Genomic DNA, 17,965 nt, shown 5'->3' on the forward strand with positions numbered 1-17,965 from the left:
GGACGTGATACACTGTCACTCGGAAATTTTGGAAAAGAGTAGTAACGCATTGGTGGTTCAGTGGTAGAATTCTCGCCTGCCACGCGGGAGACCGGGGTTCGATTCCCCCGCCAATGCATCGTGTTTTACCTACACCAGAAAATACCCTCCGTAAAAAAGAAAGGAAGGAAAATAAATAAAAAAACATAGCTGAGGAAAAGTGCTACGGCTGCTTGCATCCACCACCTCAAACCGCCCTGCTGGGCAGTGATAAAATGCCGAGACCCGGGATTGAACCAGGGACCTTCAGATCTTCAGTCTGACGCTCTCCCAACTGAGCTATCTCGGCCATGATCAATTCTATCACATGGCAAAGGTCTGTACGTTGTGATAGACACTTGACCAGATCAAAAAGAATGTTTGAAGATTCGCTGCGAGTAGGGTTCGAACCTACGCGGGAAGATCCCATTAGATTTCAAGTCTAACGCCTTAACCACTCGGCCATCGCAGCAGAAATTGCTGGGTAACCAGAATAATTCACCAGCTCACCACTCAGGTGCCGAAGAGGACAAAAAGCCAACTAGTAGGGGACACCCGGGTTTGAACCAGGGACCTCTCGATCTGCAGTCGAATGCTCTACCACTGAGCTATATCCCCAGCCAAGGACGGAATCCACGCACAGGGTATATAACATCAACGCGTGAGAGAGCAACTTAACTTAAAAAATTTACACTTCCCGCACCGGGAATCGAACCCGGGCCGCCTGGGTGAAAACCAGAAATCCTAACCACTAGACCATGCGGGACACATTCGCACCACTAACTAATTTAGATGTCATGCTTTTTCTGACAATTTGAACTAGCTCTGTCTTTCTGTTCGTGTCAAAAACACCTTTTTGCGTCCGCTGCGAGTAGGATTCGAACCTACGCGGGAAGATCCCATTTGATTTCTAGTCAAACGCCCTAACCACTCGGCCATCGCAGCCTGACAAACCGCTGGCCATTGCCACAAGGCCGACAAGAAAGCACAACATTACTGCTAAAGGCACTGCCCGGATTTGAACCGGGGATCTCCTGTTTACTAGACAGGCGCTTTAACCGCTAAGCCACAGCGCCTGCCTGTTGGGAGATTTTGAAAATCTCAATATCACACGTCTGAAATGCCGTTAAGGCTACTAACACACCGGGACGTGATACACTGTCACTCGGAAATTTTGGAAATGAGTAGTAACGCATTGGTGGTTCAGTGGTAGAATTCTCGCCTGCCACGCGGGAGACCGGGGTTCGATTCCCCCGCCAATGCATCGTGTTTTACCTACACCAGAAAATACCCTCCGTAAAAAAGAAAGGAAGGAAAATAAATAAAAAACATAGCTGAGGAAAAGTGCTACGGCTGCTTGCATTCACCACCTCAAACCGCCCTGCTGGGCAGTGATAAAATGCCGAGACCCGGGATTGAACCAGGGACCTTCAGATCTTCAGTCTGACGCTCTCCCAACTGAGCTATCTCGGCCATGATCAATTCTATCACATGGCAAAGGTCTATACGTTGTGATAGACACTTGACCAGATCAAAAAGAATGTTTGAAGATTCGCTGCGAGTAGGGTTCGAACCTACGCGGGAAGATCCCATTAGATTTCAAGTCTAACGCCTTAACCACTCGGCCATCGCAGCAGAAATTGCTGGGTAACCAGAATAATTCACCAGCTCACCACTCAGGTGCCGAAGAGGACAAAAAGCCAACTAGTAGGGGACACCCGGGTTTGAACCAGGGACCTCTCGATCTGCAGTCGAATGCTCTACCACTGAGCTATATCCCCAGCCAAGGACGGAATCCACGCACAGGGTATATAACATCAACGCGTGAGAGAGCAACTTAACTTAAAAAATGTACACTTCCCGCACCGGGAATCGAACCCGGGCCGCCTGGGTGAAAACCAGAAATCCTAACCACTAGACCATGCGGGACACATTCGCACCACTAAGTAATTTAGATGTCATGCTTTTTCTGACAATTTGAACTAGCTCTGTCTTTCTGTTCGTGTCAAAAACACCTTTTTGCGTCCGCTGCGAGTAGGATTCGAACCTACGCGGGAAGATCCCATTTGATTTCTAGTCAAACGCCTTAACCACTCGGCCATCGCAGCCTGACAAACCGCTGGCCATTGCCACAAGGCCGACCAGAAAGCACAACATTACTGCTAAAGGCACTGCCCGGATTTGAATCGGGGATCTCCTGTTTACTAGACAGGCGCTTTCACCGCTAAGCCACAGCGCCTGCCTGTTGGGAGATTTTGAAAATCTCAATATCACACGTCTGAAATGCCGTTAAGGCTACTAACACACCGGGACGTGATACACTGTCACTCGGAAATTTTGGAAATGAGTAGTAACGCATTGGTGGTTCAGTGGTAGAATTCTCGCCTGCCACGCGGGAGACCGGGGTTCGATTCCCCCGCCAATGCATCGTGTTTTACCTACACCAGAAAATACCCTCCGTAAAAAAGAAAGGAAGGAAAATAAATAAAAAAACATAGCTGAGGAAAAGTGCTACGGCTACTTGCATTCACCACCTCAAACCGCCCTGCTGGGCAGTGACAAAATGCCGAGACCCGGGATTGAACCAGGGACCTTCAGATCTTCAGTCTGACGCTCTCCCAACTGAGCTATCTCGGCCATGATCAATTCTATCACATGGCAAAGGTCTGTACGTTGTGATAGACACTTGACCAGATCAAAAAGAATGTTTGAAGATTCGCTGCGAGTAGGGTTCGAACCAACGCGGGAAGATCCCATTAGATTTCAAGTCTAACGCCTTAACCACTCGGCCATCGCAGCAGAAATTGCTGGGTAACCAGAATAATTCACCAGCTCACCACTCAGGTGCCGAAGAGGACAAAAAGCCAACTAGTAGGGGACACCCGGGTTTGAACCAGGGACCTCTCGATCTGCAGTCGAATGCTCTACCACTGAGCTATATCCCCAGCCAAGGACGGAATCCACGCACAGGGTATATAACATCAACGCGTGAGAGAGCAACTTAACTTAAAAAATGTACACTTCCCGCACCGGGAATCGAACCCGGGCCGCCTGGGTGAAAACCAGAAATCCTAACCACTAGACCATGCGGGACACATTCGCACCACTAAGTAATTTAGATGTCATGCTTTTTCTGACAATTTGAACTAGCTCTGTCTTTCTGTTCGTGTCAAAAACACCTTTTTGCGTCCGCTGCGAGTAGGATTCGAACCTACGCGGGAAGATCCCATTTGATTTCTAGTCAAACGCCTTAACCACTCGGCCATCGCAGCCTGACAAACCGCTGGCCATTGCCACAAGGCCGACCAGAAAGCACAACATTACTGCTAAAGGCACTGCCCGGATTTGAACCGGGGATCTCCTGTTTACTAGACAGGCGCTTTAACCGCTAAGCCACAGCGCCTGCCTGTTGGGAGATTTTGAAAATCTCAATATCACACGTCTGAAATGCCGTTAAGGCTACTAACACAGCGGGACGTGATACACTGTCACTCGGAAATTTTGGAAATGAGTAGTAACGCATTGGTGGTTCAGTGGTAGAATTCTCGCCTGCCACGCGGGAGACCGGGGTTCGATTCCCCGCCAATGCATCGTGTTTTACCTACACCAGAAAATACCCTCCGTAAAAAAGAAAGGAAGGAAAATAAATAAAAAAACATAGCTGAGGAAAAGTGCTACGGCTGCTTGCATTCACCACCTCAAACCGCCCTGCTGGGCAGTGATAAAATGCCGAGACCCGGGATTGAACCAGGGACCTTCAGATCTTCAGTCTGACGCTCTCCCAACTGAGCTATCTCGGCCATGATCGATTCTATCACATGGCAAAGGTCTGTACGTTGTCATAGACACTTGACCAGATCAAAAAGAATGTTTGAAGATTCGCTGCGAGTAGGGTTCGAACCTACGCGGGAAGATCCCATTAGATTTCAAGTCTAACGCCTTAACCACTCGGCCATCGCAGCAGAAATTGCTGGGTAACCAGAATAATTCACCAGCTCACCACTCAGGTGCCGAAGAGGACAAAAAGCCAACTAGTAGGGGACACACGGGTTTGAACCAGGGACCTCTCGATCTGCAGTCGAATGCTCTACCACTGAGCTATATCCCCAGCCAAGGACGGAATCCACGCACAGGGTATATAACATCAACGCGTGAGAGAGCAACTTAACTTAAAAAATGTACACTTCCCGCACCGGGAATCGAACCCGGGCCGCCTGGGTGAAAACCAGAAATCCTAACCACTAGACCATGCGGGACACATTCGCACCACTAAGTAATTTAGATGTCATGCTTTTTCTGACAATTTGAACTAGCTCTGTCTTTCTGTTCGTGTCAAAAACACCTTTTTGCGTCCGCTGCGAGTAGGATTCGAACCTACGCGGGAAGATCCCATTTTATTTCTAGTCAAACGCCTTAACCACTCGGCCATCGCAGCCTGACAAACCGCTGGCCATTGCCACAAGGCCGACCAGAAAGCACAACATTACTGCTAAAGGCACTGCCCGGATTTGAACCGGGGATCTCCTGTTTACTAGACAGGCGCTTTAACCGCTAAGCCACAGCGCCTGCCTGTTGGGAGATTTTGAAAATCTCAATATCACACGTCTGAAATGCCGTTAAGGCTACTAACACACCGGAACGTGATACACTGTCACTCGGAAATTTTGGAAATGAGTAGTAACGCATTGGTGGTTCAGTGGTAGAATTCTCGCCTGCCACGCGGGAGACCGGGGTTCGATTCCCCGCCAATGCATCGTGTTTTACCTACACCAGAAAATACCCTCCGTAAAAAAGAAAGGAAGGAAAATAAATAAAAAAACATAGCTGAGGAAAAATGCTACGGCTGCTTGCATTCACCACCTCAAACCGCCCTGCTGGGCAGTGATAAAATGCCGAGACCCGGGATTGAACCAGGGACCTTCAGATCTTCAGTCTGACGCTCTCCCAACTGAGCTATCTCGGCCATGATCAATTCTATCACATGGCAAAGGTCTGTACGTTGTGATAGACACTTGACCAGATCAAAAAGAATGTTTGAAGATTCGCTGCGAGTAGGGTTCGAACCTACGCGGGAAGATCCCATTAGATTTCAAGTCTAACGCCTTAACCACTCGGCCATCGCAGCAGAAATTGCTGGGTAACCAGAATAATTCACCAGCTCACCACTCAGGTGCCGAAGAGGACAAAAAGCCAACTAGTAGGGGACACCCGGGTTTGAACCAGGGACCTCTCCATCTGCAGTCGAATGCTCTACCACTGAGCTATATCCCCAGCCAAGGACGGAATCCACGCACAGGGTATATAACATCAACGCGTGAGAGAGCAACTTAACTTAAAAAATGTACACTTCCCGCACCGGGAATCGAACTCGGGCCGCCTGGGTGAAAACCAGAAATCCTAACCACTAGACCATGCGGGACACATTCGCACCACTAAGTAATTTAGATGTCATGCTTTTTCTGACAATTTGAACTAGCTCTGTCTTTCTGTTCGTGTCAAAAACACCTTTTTGCGTCCGCTGCGAGTAGGATTCGAACCTACGCGGGAAGATCCCATTTGATTTCTAGTCAAACGCCTTAACCACTCGGCTATCGCAGCCTGACAAACCGCTGGCCATTGCCACAAGGCCGACCAGAAAGCACAACATTACTGCTAAAGGCACTGCCCGGATTTGAACCGGGGATCTCCTGTTTACTAGACAGGCGCTTTAACCGCTAAGCCACAGCGCCTGCCTGTTGGGAGACTTTGAAAATCTCAATATCACACGTCTGAAATGCCGTTAAGGCTACTAACACACCGGGACGTGATACACTGTCACTCGGAAATTTTGGAAATGAGTAGTAACGCATTGGTGGTTCAGTGGTAGAATTCTCGCCTGCCACGCGGGAGACCGGGGTTCGATTCCCCGCCAATGCATCGTGTTTTACCTACACCAGAAAATACCCTCCGTAAAAAAGAAAGGAAGGAAAATAAATAAAAAAACATAGCTGAGGAAAAGTGCTACGGCTGCTTGCATTCACCACCTCAAACCGCCCTGCTGGGCAGTGATAAAATGCAGATACCCGGGATTGAACGAGGGACCTTCAGATCTTCAGTCTGACGCTCTTCCAACTGAGCTATCTCGGCCATGATCAATTCTATCACATGGCAAAGGTCTGTACGTTGTGATAGACACTTGACCAGATCAAAAAGAATGTTTGAAGATTCGCTGCGAGTAGGGTTCGAACCTACGCGGGAAGATCCCATTAGATTTCAAGTCTAACGCCTTAAGCACTCGGCCATCGCAGCAGAAATTGCTGGGTAACCAGAATAATTCACCAGCTCACCATTCAGGTGCCGAAGAGGACAAAAAGCCAACTAGTAGGGGACACCCGGGTTTGAACCAGGGACCTCTCGATCTGCAGTCGAATGCTCTACCACTGAGCTATATCCCCAGCCAAGGACGGAATCCACGCACAGGGTATATAACATCAACGCGTGAGAGAGCAACTTAACTTAAAAAATGTACACTTCCCGCACCGGGAATCGAACCCGGGCCGCCTGGGTGAAAACCAGAAATCCTAACCACTAGACCATGCGGGACACATTCGCACCACTAAGTAATTTAGATGTCATGCTTTTTCTGACAATTTGAACTAGCTCTGTCTTTCTGTTCGTGTCAAAAACACCTTTTTGCGTCCGCTGCGAGTAGGATTCGAACCTACGCGGGAAGATCCCATTTGATTTCTAGTCAAACGCCTTAACCACTCGGCCATCGCAGCCTGACAAACCGCTGGCCATTGCCACAAGGCCGACCAGAAAGCACAACATTACTGCTAAAGGCACTGCCCGGATTTGAACCGGGGATCTCCTGTTTACTAGACAGGCGCTTTAACCGCTAAGCCACAGCGCCTGCCTGTTGGGAGATTTTGAAAATCTCAATATCACACGTCTGAAATGCCGTTAAGGCTACTAACACACCGGGACGTGATACACTGTCACTCGGAAATTTTGGAAATGGGTAGTAACGCATTGGTGGTTCAGTGGTAGAATTCTCGCCTGCCACGCGGGAGACCGGGGTTCGATTCCCCCGCCAATGCATCTTGTTTTACCTACACCAGAAAATACCCTCCGTAAAAAAGAAAGGAAGGAAAATAAATAAAAAAACATAGCTGAGGAAAAGTGCTACGGCTGCTTGCATTCACCACCTCAAACCGCCCTGCTGGGCAGTGATAAAATTCCGTGACCCGGGATTGAACCAGGGACCTTCAGATCTTCAGTCTGACGCTCTCCCAACTGAGCTATCTCGGCCATGATCAATTCTATCACATGGCAAAGGTCTGTACGTTGTGATAGACACTTGACCAGATCAAAAAGAATGTTTGAAGATTCGCTGCGAGTAGGGTTCGAACCTACGCGGGAAGATCCCATTAGATTTCAAGTCTAACGCCTTAACCACTCGGCCATCGCAGCAGAAATTGCTGGGTAGCCAGAATAATTCACCAGCTCACCACTCATGTGCCGAAGAGGACAAAAAGCCAACTAGTAGGGGACACCCGGGTTTGAACCAGGGACCTCTCGATCTGCAGTCGAATGCTCTACCACTGAGCTATATCCCCAGCCAAGGACGGAATCCACGCACAGGGTATATAACATCAACGCGTGAGAGAGCAACTTAACTTAAAAAATGTACACTTTCCGCACCGGGAATCGAACCCGGGCCGCCTGGGGGAAAACCAGAAATCCTAACCACTAGACCATGCGGGACACATTCGCACCACTAAGTAATTTAGATGTCATGCTTTTTCTGACAATTTGAACTAGCTCTGTCTTTCTGTTCGTGTCAAAAACACCTTTTTGCGTCCGCTGCGAGTAGGATTCGAACCTACGCGGGAAGATCCCATTTGATTTCTAGTCAAACGCCTTAACCACTCGGCCATCGCAGCCTGACAAACCGCTGGCCATTGCCACAAGGCCGACCAGAAAGCACAACATTACTGCTAAAGGCACTGCCCGGATTTGAACCGGGGATCTCCTGTTTACTAGACAGGCGCTTTAACCGCTAAGCCACAGCGCCTGCCTGTTGGGAGATTTTGAAAATCTCAATATCACACGTCTGAAATGCCGTTAAGGCTACTAACACACCGGGACGTGATACACTGTCACTCGGAAATTTTGGAAATGAGTAGTAACGCATTGGTGGTTCAGTGGTAGAATTCTCGCTTGCCACGCGGGAGACCGGGGTTCGATTCCCCCGCCAATGCATCGTGTTTTACCTACACCAGAAAATACCCTCCGTAAAAAAGAAAGGAAGGAAAATAAATAAAAAAACATAGCTGAGGAAAAGTGCTACGGCTGCTTGCATTCACCACCTCAAACCGCCCTGCTGGGCAGTGATAAAATGCCGAGACCCGGGATTGAACCAGGGACCTTCATATCTTGAGTTTGACGCTCTCCCAACTGAGCTATCTCGGCCATGATCAATTCTATCACATGGCAAAGGTCTGTACGTTGTGATAGACACTTGACCAGATCAAAAAGAATGTTTGAAGATTCGCTGCGAGTAGGGTTCGAACCTACGCGGGAAGATCCCATTAGATTTCAAGTCTAACGCCTTAACCACTCGGCCATCGCAGCAGAAATTGCTGGGTAACCAGAATAATTCACCAGCTCACCACTCAGGTGCCGAAGAGGACAAAAAGCCAACTAGTAGGGGACACCCGGGTTTGAACCAGGGACCTCTCGATCTGCAGTCGAATGCTCTACCATTGAGCTATATCCCCAGCCAAGGACGGAATCCACGCACAAGGTATATAACATCAACGCGTGAGAGAGCAACTTAACTTAAAAAGTGTACACTTCCCGCACCGGGAATCGAACCCGGGCCGCCTGGGTGAAAACCAGAAATCCTAACCACTAGACCATGCGGGACACATTCGCACCACTAAGTAATTTAGATGTCATGCTTTTTCTGACAATTTGAACTAGCTCTGTCTTTCTGTTCGTGTCAAAAACACCTTTTTGCGTCCGCTGCGAGTAGGATTCGAACCTACGCGGGAAGATCCCATTTGATTTCTAGTCAAACGCCTTAACCACTCGGCCATCGCAGCCTGACAAACCGCTGGCCATTGCCACAAGGCCGACCAGAAAGCACAACATTACTGCTAAAGGCACTGCCCGGATTTGAACCGGGGATCTCCTGTTTACTAGACAGGCGCTTTAACCGCTAAGCCACAGCGCCTGCCTGTTGGGAGATTTTGAAAATCTCAATATCACACGTCTGAAATGCCGTTAAGGCTACTAACACACCGGGACGTGATACACTGTCACTCGGAAATTTTGGAAATGAGTAGTAACGCATTGGTGGTTCAGTGGTAGAATTCTCGCTTGCCACGCGGGAGACCGGGGTTCGATTCCCCCGCCAATGCATCGTGTTTTACCTACACCAGAAAATACCCTCCGTAAAAAAGAAAGGAAGGAAAATAAATAAAAAAACATAGCTGAGGAAAAGTGCTACGGCTGCTTGCATTCACCACCTCAAACCGCCCTGCTGGGCAGTGATAAAATGCCGAGACCCGGGATTGAACCAGGGACCTTCATATCTTGAGTTTGACGCTCTCCCAACTGAGCTATCTCGGCCATGATCAATTCTATCACATGGCAAAGGTCTGTACGTTGTGATAGACACTTGACCAGATCAAAAAGAATGTTTGAAGATTCGCTGCGAGTAGGGTTCGAACCTACGCGGGAAGATCCCATTAGATTTCAAGTCTAACGCCTTAACCACTCGGCCATCGCAGCAGAAATTGCTGGGTAACCAGAATAATTCACCAGCTCACCACTCAGGTGCCGAAGAGGACAAAAAGCCAACTAGTAGGGGACACCCGGGTTTGAACCAGGGACCTCTCGATCTGCAGTCGAATGCTCTACCACTGAGCTATATCCCCAGCCAAGGACGGAATCCACGCACAGGGTATATAACATCAACGCGTGAGAGAGCAACTTAACTTAAGAGATGTACACTTCCCGCACCGGGAATCGAACCCGGGCCGCCTGGGTGAAAACCAGAAATCCTAACCACTAGACCATGCGGGACACATTCGCACCACTAAGTAATTTAGATGTCATGCTTTTTCTGACAATTTGAACTAGCTCTGTCTTTCTGTTCGTGTCAAAAACACCTTTTTGCGTCCGCTGCGAGTAGGATTCGAACCTACGCGGGAAGATCCCATTTGATTTCTAGTCAAACGCCTTAACCACTCGGCCATCGCAGCCTGACAAACCGCTGGCCATTGCCACAAGGCCGACCAGAAAGCACAACATTACTGCTAAAGGCACTGCCCGGATTTGAACCGGGGATCTCCTGTTTACTAGACAGGCGCTTTAACCGCTAAGCCACAGCGCCTGCCTGTTGGGAGATTTTGAAAATCTCAATATCACACGTCTGAAATGCCGTTAAGGCTACTAACACACCGGGACGTGATACACTGTCACTCGGAAATTTTGGAAATGAGTAGTAACGCATTGGTGGTTCAGTGGTAGAATTCTCGCCTGCCACGCGGGAGACCGGGGTTCGATTCCCCGCCAATGCATCGTGTTTTACCTACACCAGAAAATACCCTCCGTAAAAAAGAAAGGAAGGAAAATAAATAAAAAAACATAGCTGAGGAAAAGAGCTACGGCTGCTTGCATTCACCACCTCAAACCGCCCTGCTAGGCAGTGACAAAATGCCGAGACCCGGGATTGAACCAGGGACCTTCTGATCTTCAGTCTGACGCTCTCCCAACTGAGCTATCTCGGCCATGATCAATTCTATCACATGGCAAAGGTCTGTACGTTGTGATAGACACTTGACCAGATCAAAAAGAATGTTTGAAGATTCGCTGCGAGTAGGGTTCGAACCTACGCGGGAAGATCCCATTAGATTTCAAGTCTAACGCCTTAACCACTCGGCCATCGCAGCAGAAATTGCTGGGTAACCAGAATAATTCACCAGCTCACCACTCAGGTGCCGAAGAGGACAAAAAGCCAACTAGTAGGGGACACCCGGGTTTGAACCAGGGACCTCTCGATCTGCAGTCGAATGCTCTACCACTGAGCTATATCCCCAGCCAAGGACGGAATCAACGCACAAGGTATATAAGATCAACGCGTGAGAGAGCAACTTAACTTAAAAAATGTACACTTCCCGCACCGGGAATCGAACCCGGGCCGCCTGGGTGAAAACCAGAAATCCTAACCACTAGACCATGCGGGACACATTCGCACCACTAAGTAATTTAGATGTCATGCTTTTTCTGACAATTTGAACTAGCTCTGTCTTTCTGTTCGTACAAAAACACCTTTTTGCGTCCGCTGCGAGTAGGATTCGAACCTACGCGGGAAGATCCCATTTGATTTCTAGTCAAACGCCTTAACCACTCGGCCATCGCAGCCTGACAAACCGCTGGCCATTGCCACAAGGCCGACCAGAAAGCACAACATTACTGCTAAAGGCACTGCCCGGATTTGAACCGGGATCTCCTGTTTACTAGACAGGCGCTTTAACCGCTAAGCCACAGCGCCTGCCTGTTGGGAGATTTTGAAAATCTCAATATCACACGTCTGAAATGCCGTTAAGGCTACTAACACACCGGGACGTGATACACTGTCACTCGGAAATTTTGGAAATGAGTAGTAACGCATTGGTGGTTCAGTGGTAGAATTCTCGCCTGCCACGCGGTAGACCGGGGTTCGATTCCCCCGCCAATGCATCGTGTTTTACCTACACCAGAAAATACCCTCCGTAAAAAAGAAAGGAAGGAAAATAAATAAAAAAACATAGCTGAGGAAAAGTGCTACGGCTGCTTGCATTCACCACCTCAAACCGCCCTGCTTGACAGTGATAAAATGCCGAGACCCGGGATTGAACCAGGGACCTTCGGATCTTTAGTCTGACGCTCTCCCAACTGAGCTATCTCGGCCATGATCAATTCTATCACATGGCAAAGGTCTGTACGTTGTGATAGACACTTGACCAGATCAAAAAGAATGTTTGAAGATTCGCTGCGAGTAGGGTTCGAACCTACGCGGGAAGATCCCATTAGATTTCAAGTCTAACGCCTTAACCACTCGGCCATCGCAGCAGAAATTGCTGGGTAACCAGAATAATTCACCAGCTCACCACTCAGGTGCCGAAGAGGACAAAAAGCCAACTAGTAGGGGACACCCGGGTTTGAACCAGGGACCTCTCGATCTGCAGTCGAATGCTCTACCACTGAGCTATATCCCCAGCCAAGGACGGAATCCACGCACAGGGTATATAACATCAACGCGTGAGAGAGCAACTTAACTTAAAAAATGTACACTTCCCGCACCGGGAATCGAACCCGGGCCGCCTGGGTGAAAACCAGAAATCCTAACCACTAGACCATGCGGGACACATTCGCACCACTAAGTAATTTAGATGTCATGCTTTTTCTGACAATTTGAACTAGCTCTGTCTTTCTGTTCGTGTCAAAAACACCTTTTTGCGTCCGCTGCGAGTAGGATTCGAACCTACGCGGGAAGATCCCATTTGATTTCTAGTCAAACGCCTTAACCACTCGGCCATCGCAGCCTGACAAACCGCTGGCCATTGCCACAAGGCCGACCAGAAAGCACAACATTACTGCTAAAGGCACTGCCCGGATTTGAACCGGGGATCTCCTGTTTACTAGACAGGCGCTTTAACCGCTAAGCCACAGCGCCTGCCTGTTGGGAGATTTTGAAAATCTCAATATCACACGTCTGAAATGCCGTTAAGGCTACTAACACACCGGGACGTGATACACTGTCACTCGGAAATTTTGGAAATGAGTAGTAACGCATTGGTGGTTCAGTGGTAGAATTCTCGCTTGCCACGCGGGAGACCGGGGTTCGATTCCCCCGCCAATGCATCGCGTTTTACCTACACCAGAAAATACCCTCCGTAAAAAAGAAAGGAAGGAAAATAAATAAAAAAACATAGCTGAGGAAAAGTGCTACGGCTGCTTGCATTCACCACCTCAAACCACCCTGCTGGGCAGTGATAAAATGCCGAGACCCGGGATTGAACCAGGGACCTTCAGATCTTCAGTCTGACGCTCTCCCAACTGAGCTATCTCGGCCATGATCAATTCTATCACATGGCAAAGGTCTGTACGTTGTGATAGACACTTGACCAGATCAAAAAGAATGTTTGAAGATTCGCTGCGAGTAGGGTTCGAACCTACGCGGGAAGATCCCATTAGATTTCAAGTCGAACACCTTAACCACTCGGCCATCGCAGCAGAAATTGCTGGGTAACCAGAATAATTCACCAGCTCACCACTCAGGTGCCGAAGAGGACAAAAAGCCAACTAGTAGGGGACACCCGGGTTTGAACCAGGGACCTCTCGATCTGCAGTCGAATGCTCTACCACTGAGCTATATCCCCAGCCAAGGACGGAATCCACGCACAGGGTATATAACATCAACGCGTGAGAGAGCAACTTAACTTAAAAAATGTACACTTCCCGCACCGGGAATCGAACCCGGGCCGCCTGGGTGAAAACCAGAAATCCTAACCACTAGACCATGCAGGACACATTCGCAGCACTGAGTAATTTAGATGTCATGCTTTTTCTGACAATTTGAACTAGCTCTGTCTTTCTGTTCGTGTCAAAAACACCTTTTTGCGTCCGCTGCGAGTAGGATTCGAACCTACGCGGGAAGATCCCATTTGATTTCTAGTCAAACGCCTTAACCACTGGGCCATCGCAGCCTGACAAACCGTTGGCCATTGCCACAAGGCCGACCAGAAAGCACAACATTACTGCTAAAGGCACTGCCCGGATTTGAACCGGGGATCTCCTGTTTACTAGACAGGCGCTTTAACCGCTAAGCCACAGCGCCTGCCTGTTGGGAGATTTTGAAAATCTCAATATCACACGTCTGAAATGCCGTTAAGGCTACTAACACACCGGGACGTGATACACTGTCACTCGGAAATTTTGGAAATGAGTAGGAACGCATTGGTGGTTCAGTGGTAGAATTCTCGCCTGCCACGCGGGAGACCGGGGTTCGATTCCCCGCCAATGCATCGTGTTTTACCTACACCAGAAAATACCCTCCGTAAAAAAGAAAGGAAGGAAAATAAATAAAAAAACATAGCTGAGGAAAAGTGCTACGGCTGCTTGCATTCACCACCTCAAACCGCCCTGCTGGGCAGTGATAAAATGCCGAGACCCGGGATTGAACCAGGGACCTTCAGATCTTCAGTCTGACGCTCTCCCAACTGAGCTATCTCGGCCATGATCAATTCTATAACATGGCAAAGGTCTGTACGTTGTGATAGACACTTGACCAGATCAAAAAGAATGTTTGAAGATTCGCTGCGAGTAGGGTTCGAACCTACGCGGGAAGATCCCATTAGATTTCAAGTCTAACGCCTTAACCACTCGGCCATCGCAGCAGAAATTGCTGGGTAACCAGAATAATTCACCAGCTCACCACTCAGGTGCCGAAGAGGACAAAAAGCCAACTAGTAGGGGACACCCGGGTTTGAACCAGGGACCTCTCGATCTGCAGTCGAATGCTCTACCACTGAGCTATATCCCCAGCCAAGGACGGAATCCACGCACAGGGTATATAACATCAACGCGTGAGAGAACAACTTAACTTAAAAAATGTACACTTCCCGCACCGGGAATCGAACCCGGGCCGCCTGAGTGAAAACCAGAAATCCTAACCACTAGACCATGCGGGACACATTCGCACCACTAAGTAATTTAGATGTCATGCTTTTTCTGACAATTTGAACTAGCTCTGTCTTTCTGTTCGTGTCAAAAACACCTTTTTGCGTCCGCTGCGAGTAGGATTCGAACCTACGCGGGAAGATCCCATTTGATTTCTAGTCAAACGCCTTAACCGCTCGGCCATCGCAGCCTGACAAACCGCTGGCCATTGCCACAAGGCCGACCAGAAAGCACAACATTACTGCTAAAGGCACTGCCCGGATTTGAACCGGGGATCTCCTGTTTACTAGACAGGCGCTTTAACCGCTAAGCCACAGCGCCTGCCTGTTGGGAGATTTTGAAAATCTCAATATCACACGTCTGAAATGCCGTTAGGGCTACTAACACACCGGGACGTGATACACTGTCACTCGGAAATTTTGGAAATGAGTAGTAACGCATTGGTGGTTCAGTGGTAGAATTCTCGCCTGCCACGCGGGAGACCGGGGTTCGAATCCCCGCCAATGCATCGTGTTTTACCTACACCAGAAAATACCCTCCGTAAAAAAGAAAGGAAGGAAAATAAATAAAAAAACATAGCTGAGGAAAAGTGCTACGGCTGCTTGCATTCACCACCTCAAACCGCCCTACTGGGCGGTGATAAAATGCCGAGACCCGGGATTGAACCAGGGACCTTCAGATCTTCCGTCTGACGCTCTCCCAACTGAGCTATCTCGGCCATGATCAATTCTATCACATGGCAAAGGTCTGTACGTTGTGATAGACACTTGACCAGATCAAAAAGAATGTTTGAAGATTCGCTGCGAGTAGGGTTCGAACCTACGCGGGAAGATCCCATTAGATTTCAAGTCTAACGCCTTAACCACTCGGCCATCGCAGCAGAAATTGCTGGGTAACCAGAATAATTCACCAGCTCACCACTCAGGTGCCGAAGAGGACAAAAAGCCAACTAGTAGGGGACACCCGGGTTTGAACCAGGGACCTCTCGATCTGCAGTCGAATGCTCTACCACTGAGCTATATCTCCAGCCAAGGACGGAATCCACGCACAGGGTATATAACATCAACGCGTGAGAGAGCAACTTAACTTAAAAAATGTACACTTCCCGCACCGGGATCGAACCCGGGCCGCCTGGGTGAAAACCAGAAATCCTAACCAGTAGACCATGCGGGACACATTCGCACCACTAAGTAATTTAGATGTCATGCTTTTTCTGACAATTTGAACTAGCTCTGTCTTTCTGTTCGTGTCAAAAACACCTTTTTGCGTCCGCTGCGAGTAGGATTCGAACCTACGCGGGAAGATCCCATTTGATTTCTAGTCAAACGCCTTAACCACTCGGCCATCGCAGCCTGACAAACCGCTGGCCATTGCCACAAGGCCGACCAGAAAGCACAACATTACTGCTAAAGGCACTGCCCGGATTTGAACCGGGGATCTCCTGTTTACTAGACAGGCGCTTTAACCGCTAAGCCACAGCGCCTGCCTGTTGGGAGATTTTGAAAATCTCAATATCACACGTCTGAAATGCCGTTAAGGCTACTAACACACCGGGACGTGATACACTGTCACTCGGAAATTTTGGAAATGAGTAGTAACGCATTGGTGGTTCAGTGGTAGAATTCTCGCCTGCCACGCGGGAGACCGGGGTTCGATTCCCCGCCAATGCATCGTGTTTTACCTACACCAGAAAATACCCTCCGTAAAAAAGAAAGGAAGGAAAATAAATAAAAAAACATAGCTGAGGAAAAGTGCTACGGCTGCTTGCATTCACCACCTCAAACCGCCCTGCTGGGCAGTGATAAAATGCAGATACCCGGGATTGAACGAGGGACCTTCAGATCTTCAGTCTGACGCTCTTCCAACTGAGCTATCTCGGCCATGATCAATTCTATCACATGGCAAAGGTCTGTACGTTGTGATAGACACTTGACCAGATCAAAAAGAATGTTTGAAGATTCGCTGCGAGTAGGGTTCGAACCTACGCGGGAAGATCCCATTAGATTTCAAGTCTAACGCCTTAAGCACTCGGCCATCGCAGCAGAAATTGCTGGGTAACCAGAATAATTCACCAGCTCACCATTCAGGTGCCGAAGAGGACAAAAAGCCAACTAGTAGGGGACACCCGGGTTTGAACCAGGGACCTCTCGATCTGCAGTCGAATGCTCTACCACTGAGCTATATCCCCAGCCAAGGACGGAATCCACGCACAGGGTATATAACATCAACGCGTGAGAGAGCAACTTAACTTAAAAAATGTACACTTCCCGCACCGGGAATCGAACCCGGGCCGCCTGGGTGAAAACCAGAAATCCTAACCACTAGACCATGCGGGACACATTCGCACCACTAAGTAATTTAGATGTCATGCTTTTTCTGACAATTTGAACTAGCTCTGTCTTTCTGTTCGTGTCAAAAACACCTTTTTGCGTCCGCTGCGAGTAGGATTCGAACCTACGCGGGAAGATCCCATTTGATTTCTAGTCAAACGCCTTAACCACTCGGCCATCGCAGCCTGACAAACCGCTGGCCATTGCCACAAGGCCGACCAGAAAGCACAACATTACTGCTAAAGGCACTGCCCGGATTTGAACCGGGGATCTCCTGTTTACTAGACAGGCGCTTTAACCGCTAAGCCACAGCGCCTGCCTGTTGGGAGATTTTGAAAATCTCAATATCACACGTCTGAAATGCCGTTAAGGCTACTAACACACCGGGACGTGATACACTGTCACTCGGAAATTTTGGAAATGGGTAGTAACGCATTGGTGGTTCAGTGGTAGAATTCTCGCCTGCCACGCGGGAGACCGGGGTTCGATTCCCCCGCCAATGCATCTTGTTTTACCTACACCAGAAAATACCCTCCGTAAAAAAGAAAGGAAGGAAAATAAATAAAAAAACATAGCTGAGGAAAAGTGCTACGGCTGCTTGCATTCACCACCTCAAACCGCCCTGCTGGGCAGTGATAAAATTCCGTGACCCGGGATTGAACCAGGGACCTTCAGATCTTCAGTCTGACGCTCTCCCAACTGAGCTATCTCGGCCATGATCAATTCTATCACATGGCAAAGGTCTGTACGTTGTGATAGACACTTGACCAGATCAAAAAGAATGTTTGAAGATTCGCTGCGAGTAGGGTTCGAACCTACGCGGGAAGATCCCATTAGATTTCAAGTCTAACGCCTTAACCACTCGGCCATCGCAGCAGAAATTGCTGGGTAGCCAGAATAAT

The 17,965-nt window shown here is 48.8% G+C and overlaps 73 non-coding genes across 73 annotated transcripts; 7 read left to right on the forward strand and 66 right to left on the reverse strand.

The window, feature by feature from the left end:
* Nucleotides 1–255: 255 nt before the first annotated feature.
* On the reverse strand, nucleotides 256–328 carry Trnaf-gaa (transfer RNA phenylalanine (anticodon GAA)). Its single transcript has one exon. It is a non-coding gene; the product is annotated as a tRNA-Phe (tRNA).
* An 80-nt stretch (nucleotides 329–408) lies between these two features.
* Trnas-uga (transfer RNA serine (anticodon UGA)) lies at nucleotides 409–490 on the reverse strand. The gene has a single exon. It is a non-coding gene; the product is annotated as a tRNA-Ser (tRNA).
* A 74-nt stretch (nucleotides 491–564) lies between these two features.
* On the reverse strand, nucleotides 565–636 carry Trnac-gca (transfer RNA cysteine (anticodon GCA)). Its single transcript has one exon. It is a non-coding gene; the product is annotated as a tRNA-Cys (tRNA).
* A 76-nt stretch (nucleotides 637–712) lies between these two features.
* Trnae-uuc (transfer RNA glutamic acid (anticodon UUC)) lies at nucleotides 713–784 on the reverse strand. The gene has a single exon. It is a non-coding gene; the product is annotated as a tRNA-Glu (tRNA).
* Nucleotides 785–1,021: 237 nt separating this feature from the next.
* Nucleotides 1,022–1,094, reverse strand: Trnat-agu (transfer RNA threonine (anticodon AGU)). Its single transcript has one exon. It is a non-coding gene; the product is annotated as a tRNA-Thr (tRNA).
* Nucleotides 1,095–1,418: 324 nt separating this feature from the next.
* Nucleotides 1,419–1,491, reverse strand: Trnaf-gaa (transfer RNA phenylalanine (anticodon GAA)). Its single transcript has one exon. It is a non-coding gene; the product is annotated as a tRNA-Phe (tRNA).
* An 80-nt stretch (nucleotides 1,492–1,571) lies between these two features.
* Trnas-uga (transfer RNA serine (anticodon UGA)) lies at nucleotides 1,572–1,653 on the reverse strand. Its single transcript has one exon. It is a non-coding gene; the product is annotated as a tRNA-Ser (tRNA).
* Nucleotides 1,654–1,727: 74 nt separating this feature from the next.
* Nucleotides 1,728–1,799, reverse strand: Trnac-gca (transfer RNA cysteine (anticodon GCA)). The gene has a single exon. It is a non-coding gene; the product is annotated as a tRNA-Cys (tRNA).
* Nucleotides 1,800–1,875: 76 nt separating this feature from the next.
* Trnae-uuc (transfer RNA glutamic acid (anticodon UUC)) lies at nucleotides 1,876–1,947 on the reverse strand. Its single transcript has one exon. It is a non-coding gene; the product is annotated as a tRNA-Glu (tRNA).
* Nucleotides 1,948–2,044: 97 nt separating this feature from the next.
* Trnas-aga (transfer RNA serine (anticodon AGA)) lies at nucleotides 2,045–2,126 on the reverse strand. Its single transcript has one exon. It is a non-coding gene; the product is annotated as a tRNA-Ser (tRNA).
* A 456-nt stretch (nucleotides 2,127–2,582) lies between these two features.
* On the reverse strand, nucleotides 2,583–2,655 carry Trnaf-gaa (transfer RNA phenylalanine (anticodon GAA)). Its single transcript has one exon. It is a non-coding gene; the product is annotated as a tRNA-Phe (tRNA).
* A 236-nt stretch (nucleotides 2,656–2,891) lies between these two features.
* On the reverse strand, nucleotides 2,892–2,963 carry Trnac-gca (transfer RNA cysteine (anticodon GCA)). Its single transcript has one exon. It is a non-coding gene; the product is annotated as a tRNA-Cys (tRNA).
* Nucleotides 2,964–3,039: 76 nt separating this feature from the next.
* On the reverse strand, nucleotides 3,040–3,111 carry Trnae-uuc (transfer RNA glutamic acid (anticodon UUC)). The gene has a single exon. It is a non-coding gene; the product is annotated as a tRNA-Glu (tRNA).
* A 97-nt stretch (nucleotides 3,112–3,208) lies between these two features.
* On the reverse strand, nucleotides 3,209–3,290 carry Trnas-aga (transfer RNA serine (anticodon AGA)). Its single transcript has one exon. It is a non-coding gene; the product is annotated as a tRNA-Ser (tRNA).
* Nucleotides 3,291–3,348: 58 nt separating this feature from the next.
* Nucleotides 3,349–3,421, reverse strand: Trnat-agu (transfer RNA threonine (anticodon AGU)). The gene has a single exon. It is a non-coding gene; the product is annotated as a tRNA-Thr (tRNA).
* A 116-nt stretch (nucleotides 3,422–3,537) lies between these two features.
* Trnag-gcc (transfer RNA glycine (anticodon GCC)) lies at nucleotides 3,538–3,608 on the forward strand. Its single transcript has one exon. It is a non-coding gene; the product is annotated as a tRNA-Gly (tRNA).
* Nucleotides 3,609–3,745: 137 nt separating this feature from the next.
* Trnaf-gaa (transfer RNA phenylalanine (anticodon GAA)) lies at nucleotides 3,746–3,818 on the reverse strand. Its single transcript has one exon. It is a non-coding gene; the product is annotated as a tRNA-Phe (tRNA).
* An 80-nt stretch (nucleotides 3,819–3,898) lies between these two features.
* Nucleotides 3,899–3,980, reverse strand: Trnas-uga (transfer RNA serine (anticodon UGA)). Its single transcript has one exon. It is a non-coding gene; the product is annotated as a tRNA-Ser (tRNA).
* A 222-nt stretch (nucleotides 3,981–4,202) lies between these two features.
* On the reverse strand, nucleotides 4,203–4,274 carry Trnae-uuc (transfer RNA glutamic acid (anticodon UUC)). Its single transcript has one exon. It is a non-coding gene; the product is annotated as a tRNA-Glu (tRNA).
* Nucleotides 4,275–4,511: 237 nt separating this feature from the next.
* Nucleotides 4,512–4,584, reverse strand: Trnat-agu (transfer RNA threonine (anticodon AGU)). Its single transcript has one exon. It is a non-coding gene; the product is annotated as a tRNA-Thr (tRNA).
* Nucleotides 4,585–4,700: 116 nt separating this feature from the next.
* Nucleotides 4,701–4,771, forward strand: Trnag-gcc (transfer RNA glycine (anticodon GCC)). Its single transcript has one exon. It is a non-coding gene; the product is annotated as a tRNA-Gly (tRNA).
* A 137-nt stretch (nucleotides 4,772–4,908) lies between these two features.
* Trnaf-gaa (transfer RNA phenylalanine (anticodon GAA)) lies at nucleotides 4,909–4,981 on the reverse strand. Its single transcript has one exon. It is a non-coding gene; the product is annotated as a tRNA-Phe (tRNA).
* Nucleotides 4,982–5,061: 80 nt separating this feature from the next.
* On the reverse strand, nucleotides 5,062–5,143 carry Trnas-uga (transfer RNA serine (anticodon UGA)). The gene has a single exon. It is a non-coding gene; the product is annotated as a tRNA-Ser (tRNA).
* Nucleotides 5,144–5,674: 531 nt separating this feature from the next.
* On the reverse strand, nucleotides 5,675–5,747 carry Trnat-agu (transfer RNA threonine (anticodon AGU)). The gene has a single exon. It is a non-coding gene; the product is annotated as a tRNA-Thr (tRNA).
* A 116-nt stretch (nucleotides 5,748–5,863) lies between these two features.
* Trnag-gcc (transfer RNA glycine (anticodon GCC)) lies at nucleotides 5,864–5,934 on the forward strand. Its single transcript has one exon. It is a non-coding gene; the product is annotated as a tRNA-Gly (tRNA).
* Nucleotides 5,935–6,380: 446 nt separating this feature from the next.
* On the reverse strand, nucleotides 6,381–6,452 carry Trnac-gca (transfer RNA cysteine (anticodon GCA)). Its single transcript has one exon. It is a non-coding gene; the product is annotated as a tRNA-Cys (tRNA).
* Nucleotides 6,453–6,528: 76 nt separating this feature from the next.
* Trnae-uuc (transfer RNA glutamic acid (anticodon UUC)) lies at nucleotides 6,529–6,600 on the reverse strand. Its single transcript has one exon. It is a non-coding gene; the product is annotated as a tRNA-Glu (tRNA).
* Nucleotides 6,601–6,697: 97 nt separating this feature from the next.
* Trnas-aga (transfer RNA serine (anticodon AGA)) lies at nucleotides 6,698–6,779 on the reverse strand. The gene has a single exon. It is a non-coding gene; the product is annotated as a tRNA-Ser (tRNA).
* A 58-nt stretch (nucleotides 6,780–6,837) lies between these two features.
* Nucleotides 6,838–6,910, reverse strand: Trnat-agu (transfer RNA threonine (anticodon AGU)). The gene has a single exon. It is a non-coding gene; the product is annotated as a tRNA-Thr (tRNA).
* A 478-nt stretch (nucleotides 6,911–7,388) lies between these two features.
* On the reverse strand, nucleotides 7,389–7,470 carry Trnas-uga (transfer RNA serine (anticodon UGA)). The gene has a single exon. It is a non-coding gene; the product is annotated as a tRNA-Ser (tRNA).
* A 74-nt stretch (nucleotides 7,471–7,544) lies between these two features.
* Trnac-gca (transfer RNA cysteine (anticodon GCA)) lies at nucleotides 7,545–7,616 on the reverse strand. The gene has a single exon. It is a non-coding gene; the product is annotated as a tRNA-Cys (tRNA).
* Nucleotides 7,617–7,861: 245 nt separating this feature from the next.
* On the reverse strand, nucleotides 7,862–7,943 carry Trnas-aga (transfer RNA serine (anticodon AGA)). The gene has a single exon. It is a non-coding gene; the product is annotated as a tRNA-Ser (tRNA).
* A 58-nt stretch (nucleotides 7,944–8,001) lies between these two features.
* Nucleotides 8,002–8,074, reverse strand: Trnat-agu (transfer RNA threonine (anticodon AGU)). Its single transcript has one exon. It is a non-coding gene; the product is annotated as a tRNA-Thr (tRNA).
* Nucleotides 8,075–8,399: 325 nt separating this feature from the next.
* Nucleotides 8,400–8,472, reverse strand: Trnal-caa (transfer RNA leucine (anticodon CAA)). The gene has a single exon. It is a non-coding gene; the product is annotated as a tRNA-Leu (tRNA).
* Nucleotides 8,473–8,552: 80 nt separating this feature from the next.
* Nucleotides 8,553–8,634, reverse strand: Trnas-uga (transfer RNA serine (anticodon UGA)). Its single transcript has one exon. It is a non-coding gene; the product is annotated as a tRNA-Ser (tRNA).
* A 222-nt stretch (nucleotides 8,635–8,856) lies between these two features.
* Trnae-uuc (transfer RNA glutamic acid (anticodon UUC)) lies at nucleotides 8,857–8,928 on the reverse strand. The gene has a single exon. It is a non-coding gene; the product is annotated as a tRNA-Glu (tRNA).
* Nucleotides 8,929–9,025: 97 nt separating this feature from the next.
* Nucleotides 9,026–9,107, reverse strand: Trnas-aga (transfer RNA serine (anticodon AGA)). Its single transcript has one exon. It is a non-coding gene; the product is annotated as a tRNA-Ser (tRNA).
* A 58-nt stretch (nucleotides 9,108–9,165) lies between these two features.
* Nucleotides 9,166–9,238, reverse strand: Trnat-agu (transfer RNA threonine (anticodon AGU)). The gene has a single exon. It is a non-coding gene; the product is annotated as a tRNA-Thr (tRNA).
* Nucleotides 9,239–9,563: 325 nt separating this feature from the next.
* On the reverse strand, nucleotides 9,564–9,636 carry Trnal-caa (transfer RNA leucine (anticodon CAA)). Its single transcript has one exon. It is a non-coding gene; the product is annotated as a tRNA-Leu (tRNA).
* An 80-nt stretch (nucleotides 9,637–9,716) lies between these two features.
* Nucleotides 9,717–9,798, reverse strand: Trnas-uga (transfer RNA serine (anticodon UGA)). Its single transcript has one exon. It is a non-coding gene; the product is annotated as a tRNA-Ser (tRNA).
* Nucleotides 9,799–9,872: 74 nt separating this feature from the next.
* Nucleotides 9,873–9,944, reverse strand: Trnac-gca (transfer RNA cysteine (anticodon GCA)). The gene has a single exon. It is a non-coding gene; the product is annotated as a tRNA-Cys (tRNA).
* Nucleotides 9,945–10,020: 76 nt separating this feature from the next.
* Nucleotides 10,021–10,092, reverse strand: Trnae-uuc (transfer RNA glutamic acid (anticodon UUC)). The gene has a single exon. It is a non-coding gene; the product is annotated as a tRNA-Glu (tRNA).
* A 97-nt stretch (nucleotides 10,093–10,189) lies between these two features.
* Nucleotides 10,190–10,271, reverse strand: Trnas-aga (transfer RNA serine (anticodon AGA)). Its single transcript has one exon. It is a non-coding gene; the product is annotated as a tRNA-Ser (tRNA).
* A 58-nt stretch (nucleotides 10,272–10,329) lies between these two features.
* Trnat-agu (transfer RNA threonine (anticodon AGU)) lies at nucleotides 10,330–10,402 on the reverse strand. The gene has a single exon. It is a non-coding gene; the product is annotated as a tRNA-Thr (tRNA).
* A 116-nt stretch (nucleotides 10,403–10,518) lies between these two features.
* On the forward strand, nucleotides 10,519–10,589 carry Trnag-gcc (transfer RNA glycine (anticodon GCC)). Its single transcript has one exon. It is a non-coding gene; the product is annotated as a tRNA-Gly (tRNA).
* Nucleotides 10,590–10,879: 290 nt separating this feature from the next.
* Nucleotides 10,880–10,961, reverse strand: Trnas-uga (transfer RNA serine (anticodon UGA)). The gene has a single exon. It is a non-coding gene; the product is annotated as a tRNA-Ser (tRNA).
* A 74-nt stretch (nucleotides 10,962–11,035) lies between these two features.
* Trnac-gca (transfer RNA cysteine (anticodon GCA)) lies at nucleotides 11,036–11,107 on the reverse strand. Its single transcript has one exon. It is a non-coding gene; the product is annotated as a tRNA-Cys (tRNA).
* A 76-nt stretch (nucleotides 11,108–11,183) lies between these two features.
* Trnae-uuc (transfer RNA glutamic acid (anticodon UUC)) lies at nucleotides 11,184–11,255 on the reverse strand. Its single transcript has one exon. It is a non-coding gene; the product is annotated as a tRNA-Glu (tRNA).
* Nucleotides 11,256–11,351: 96 nt separating this feature from the next.
* Nucleotides 11,352–11,433, reverse strand: Trnas-aga (transfer RNA serine (anticodon AGA)). Its single transcript has one exon. It is a non-coding gene; the product is annotated as a tRNA-Ser (tRNA).
* Nucleotides 11,434–11,888: 455 nt separating this feature from the next.
* Nucleotides 11,889–11,961, reverse strand: Trnaf-aaa (transfer RNA phenylalanine (anticodon AAA)). Its single transcript has one exon. It is a non-coding gene; the product is annotated as a tRNA-Phe (tRNA).
* Nucleotides 11,962–12,041: 80 nt separating this feature from the next.
* Trnas-uga (transfer RNA serine (anticodon UGA)) lies at nucleotides 12,042–12,123 on the reverse strand. The gene has a single exon. It is a non-coding gene; the product is annotated as a tRNA-Ser (tRNA).
* A 74-nt stretch (nucleotides 12,124–12,197) lies between these two features.
* On the reverse strand, nucleotides 12,198–12,269 carry Trnac-gca (transfer RNA cysteine (anticodon GCA)). Its single transcript has one exon. It is a non-coding gene; the product is annotated as a tRNA-Cys (tRNA).
* A 76-nt stretch (nucleotides 12,270–12,345) lies between these two features.
* Trnae-uuc (transfer RNA glutamic acid (anticodon UUC)) lies at nucleotides 12,346–12,417 on the reverse strand. The gene has a single exon. It is a non-coding gene; the product is annotated as a tRNA-Glu (tRNA).
* A 97-nt stretch (nucleotides 12,418–12,514) lies between these two features.
* Trnas-aga (transfer RNA serine (anticodon AGA)) lies at nucleotides 12,515–12,596 on the reverse strand. The gene has a single exon. It is a non-coding gene; the product is annotated as a tRNA-Ser (tRNA).
* Nucleotides 12,597–12,654: 58 nt separating this feature from the next.
* Trnat-agu (transfer RNA threonine (anticodon AGU)) lies at nucleotides 12,655–12,727 on the reverse strand. The gene has a single exon. It is a non-coding gene; the product is annotated as a tRNA-Thr (tRNA).
* Nucleotides 12,728–13,052: 325 nt separating this feature from the next.
* On the reverse strand, nucleotides 13,053–13,125 carry Trnaf-gaa (transfer RNA phenylalanine (anticodon GAA)). The gene has a single exon. It is a non-coding gene; the product is annotated as a tRNA-Phe (tRNA).
* Nucleotides 13,126–13,361: 236 nt separating this feature from the next.
* Nucleotides 13,362–13,433, reverse strand: Trnac-gca (transfer RNA cysteine (anticodon GCA)). The gene has a single exon. It is a non-coding gene; the product is annotated as a tRNA-Cys (tRNA).
* A 385-nt stretch (nucleotides 13,434–13,818) lies between these two features.
* Nucleotides 13,819–13,891, reverse strand: Trnat-agu (transfer RNA threonine (anticodon AGU)). Its single transcript has one exon. It is a non-coding gene; the product is annotated as a tRNA-Thr (tRNA).
* A 116-nt stretch (nucleotides 13,892–14,007) lies between these two features.
* Nucleotides 14,008–14,078, forward strand: Trnag-gcc (transfer RNA glycine (anticodon GCC)). The gene has a single exon. It is a non-coding gene; the product is annotated as a tRNA-Gly (tRNA).
* A 137-nt stretch (nucleotides 14,079–14,215) lies between these two features.
* On the reverse strand, nucleotides 14,216–14,288 carry Trnaf-gaa (transfer RNA phenylalanine (anticodon GAA)). Its single transcript has one exon. It is a non-coding gene; the product is annotated as a tRNA-Phe (tRNA).
* Nucleotides 14,289–14,368: 80 nt separating this feature from the next.
* Trnas-uga (transfer RNA serine (anticodon UGA)) lies at nucleotides 14,369–14,450 on the reverse strand. The gene has a single exon. It is a non-coding gene; the product is annotated as a tRNA-Ser (tRNA).
* A 74-nt stretch (nucleotides 14,451–14,524) lies between these two features.
* Nucleotides 14,525–14,596, reverse strand: Trnac-gca (transfer RNA cysteine (anticodon GCA)). Its single transcript has one exon. It is a non-coding gene; the product is annotated as a tRNA-Cys (tRNA).
* Nucleotides 14,597–14,981: 385 nt separating this feature from the next.
* Trnat-agu (transfer RNA threonine (anticodon AGU)) lies at nucleotides 14,982–15,054 on the reverse strand. The gene has a single exon. It is a non-coding gene; the product is annotated as a tRNA-Thr (tRNA).
* A 116-nt stretch (nucleotides 15,055–15,170) lies between these two features.
* On the forward strand, nucleotides 15,171–15,241 carry Trnag-gcc (transfer RNA glycine (anticodon GCC)). The gene has a single exon. It is a non-coding gene; the product is annotated as a tRNA-Gly (tRNA).
* A 290-nt stretch (nucleotides 15,242–15,531) lies between these two features.
* Trnas-uga (transfer RNA serine (anticodon UGA)) lies at nucleotides 15,532–15,613 on the reverse strand. Its single transcript has one exon. It is a non-coding gene; the product is annotated as a tRNA-Ser (tRNA).
* A 390-nt stretch (nucleotides 15,614–16,003) lies between these two features.
* Trnas-aga (transfer RNA serine (anticodon AGA)) lies at nucleotides 16,004–16,085 on the reverse strand. Its single transcript has one exon. It is a non-coding gene; the product is annotated as a tRNA-Ser (tRNA).
* Nucleotides 16,086–16,143: 58 nt separating this feature from the next.
* Nucleotides 16,144–16,216, reverse strand: Trnat-agu (transfer RNA threonine (anticodon AGU)). The gene has a single exon. It is a non-coding gene; the product is annotated as a tRNA-Thr (tRNA).
* A 116-nt stretch (nucleotides 16,217–16,332) lies between these two features.
* Nucleotides 16,333–16,403, forward strand: Trnag-gcc (transfer RNA glycine (anticodon GCC)). The gene has a single exon. It is a non-coding gene; the product is annotated as a tRNA-Gly (tRNA).
* A 446-nt stretch (nucleotides 16,404–16,849) lies between these two features.
* Nucleotides 16,850–16,921, reverse strand: Trnac-gca (transfer RNA cysteine (anticodon GCA)). Its single transcript has one exon. It is a non-coding gene; the product is annotated as a tRNA-Cys (tRNA).
* A 76-nt stretch (nucleotides 16,922–16,997) lies between these two features.
* Trnae-uuc (transfer RNA glutamic acid (anticodon UUC)) lies at nucleotides 16,998–17,069 on the reverse strand. The gene has a single exon. It is a non-coding gene; the product is annotated as a tRNA-Glu (tRNA).
* Nucleotides 17,070–17,166: 97 nt separating this feature from the next.
* Nucleotides 17,167–17,248, reverse strand: Trnas-aga (transfer RNA serine (anticodon AGA)). The gene has a single exon. It is a non-coding gene; the product is annotated as a tRNA-Ser (tRNA).
* A 58-nt stretch (nucleotides 17,249–17,306) lies between these two features.
* On the reverse strand, nucleotides 17,307–17,379 carry Trnat-agu (transfer RNA threonine (anticodon AGU)). The gene has a single exon. It is a non-coding gene; the product is annotated as a tRNA-Thr (tRNA).
* A 478-nt stretch (nucleotides 17,380–17,857) lies between these two features.
* Trnas-uga (transfer RNA serine (anticodon UGA)) lies at nucleotides 17,858–17,939 on the reverse strand. Its single transcript has one exon. It is a non-coding gene; the product is annotated as a tRNA-Ser (tRNA).
* Nucleotides 17,940–17,965: the final 26 nt, after the last annotated feature.

This window comes from Hydractinia symbiolongicarpus, chromosome 2 (assembly GCF_029227915.1).
Source record: "Hydractinia symbiolongicarpus strain clone_291-10 chromosome 2, HSymV2.1, whole genome shotgun sequence".
In the NCBI taxonomy this organism is placed as follows: Eukaryota; Metazoa; Cnidaria; class Hydrozoa; order Anthoathecata; family Hydractiniidae; genus Hydractinia; species Hydractinia symbiolongicarpus.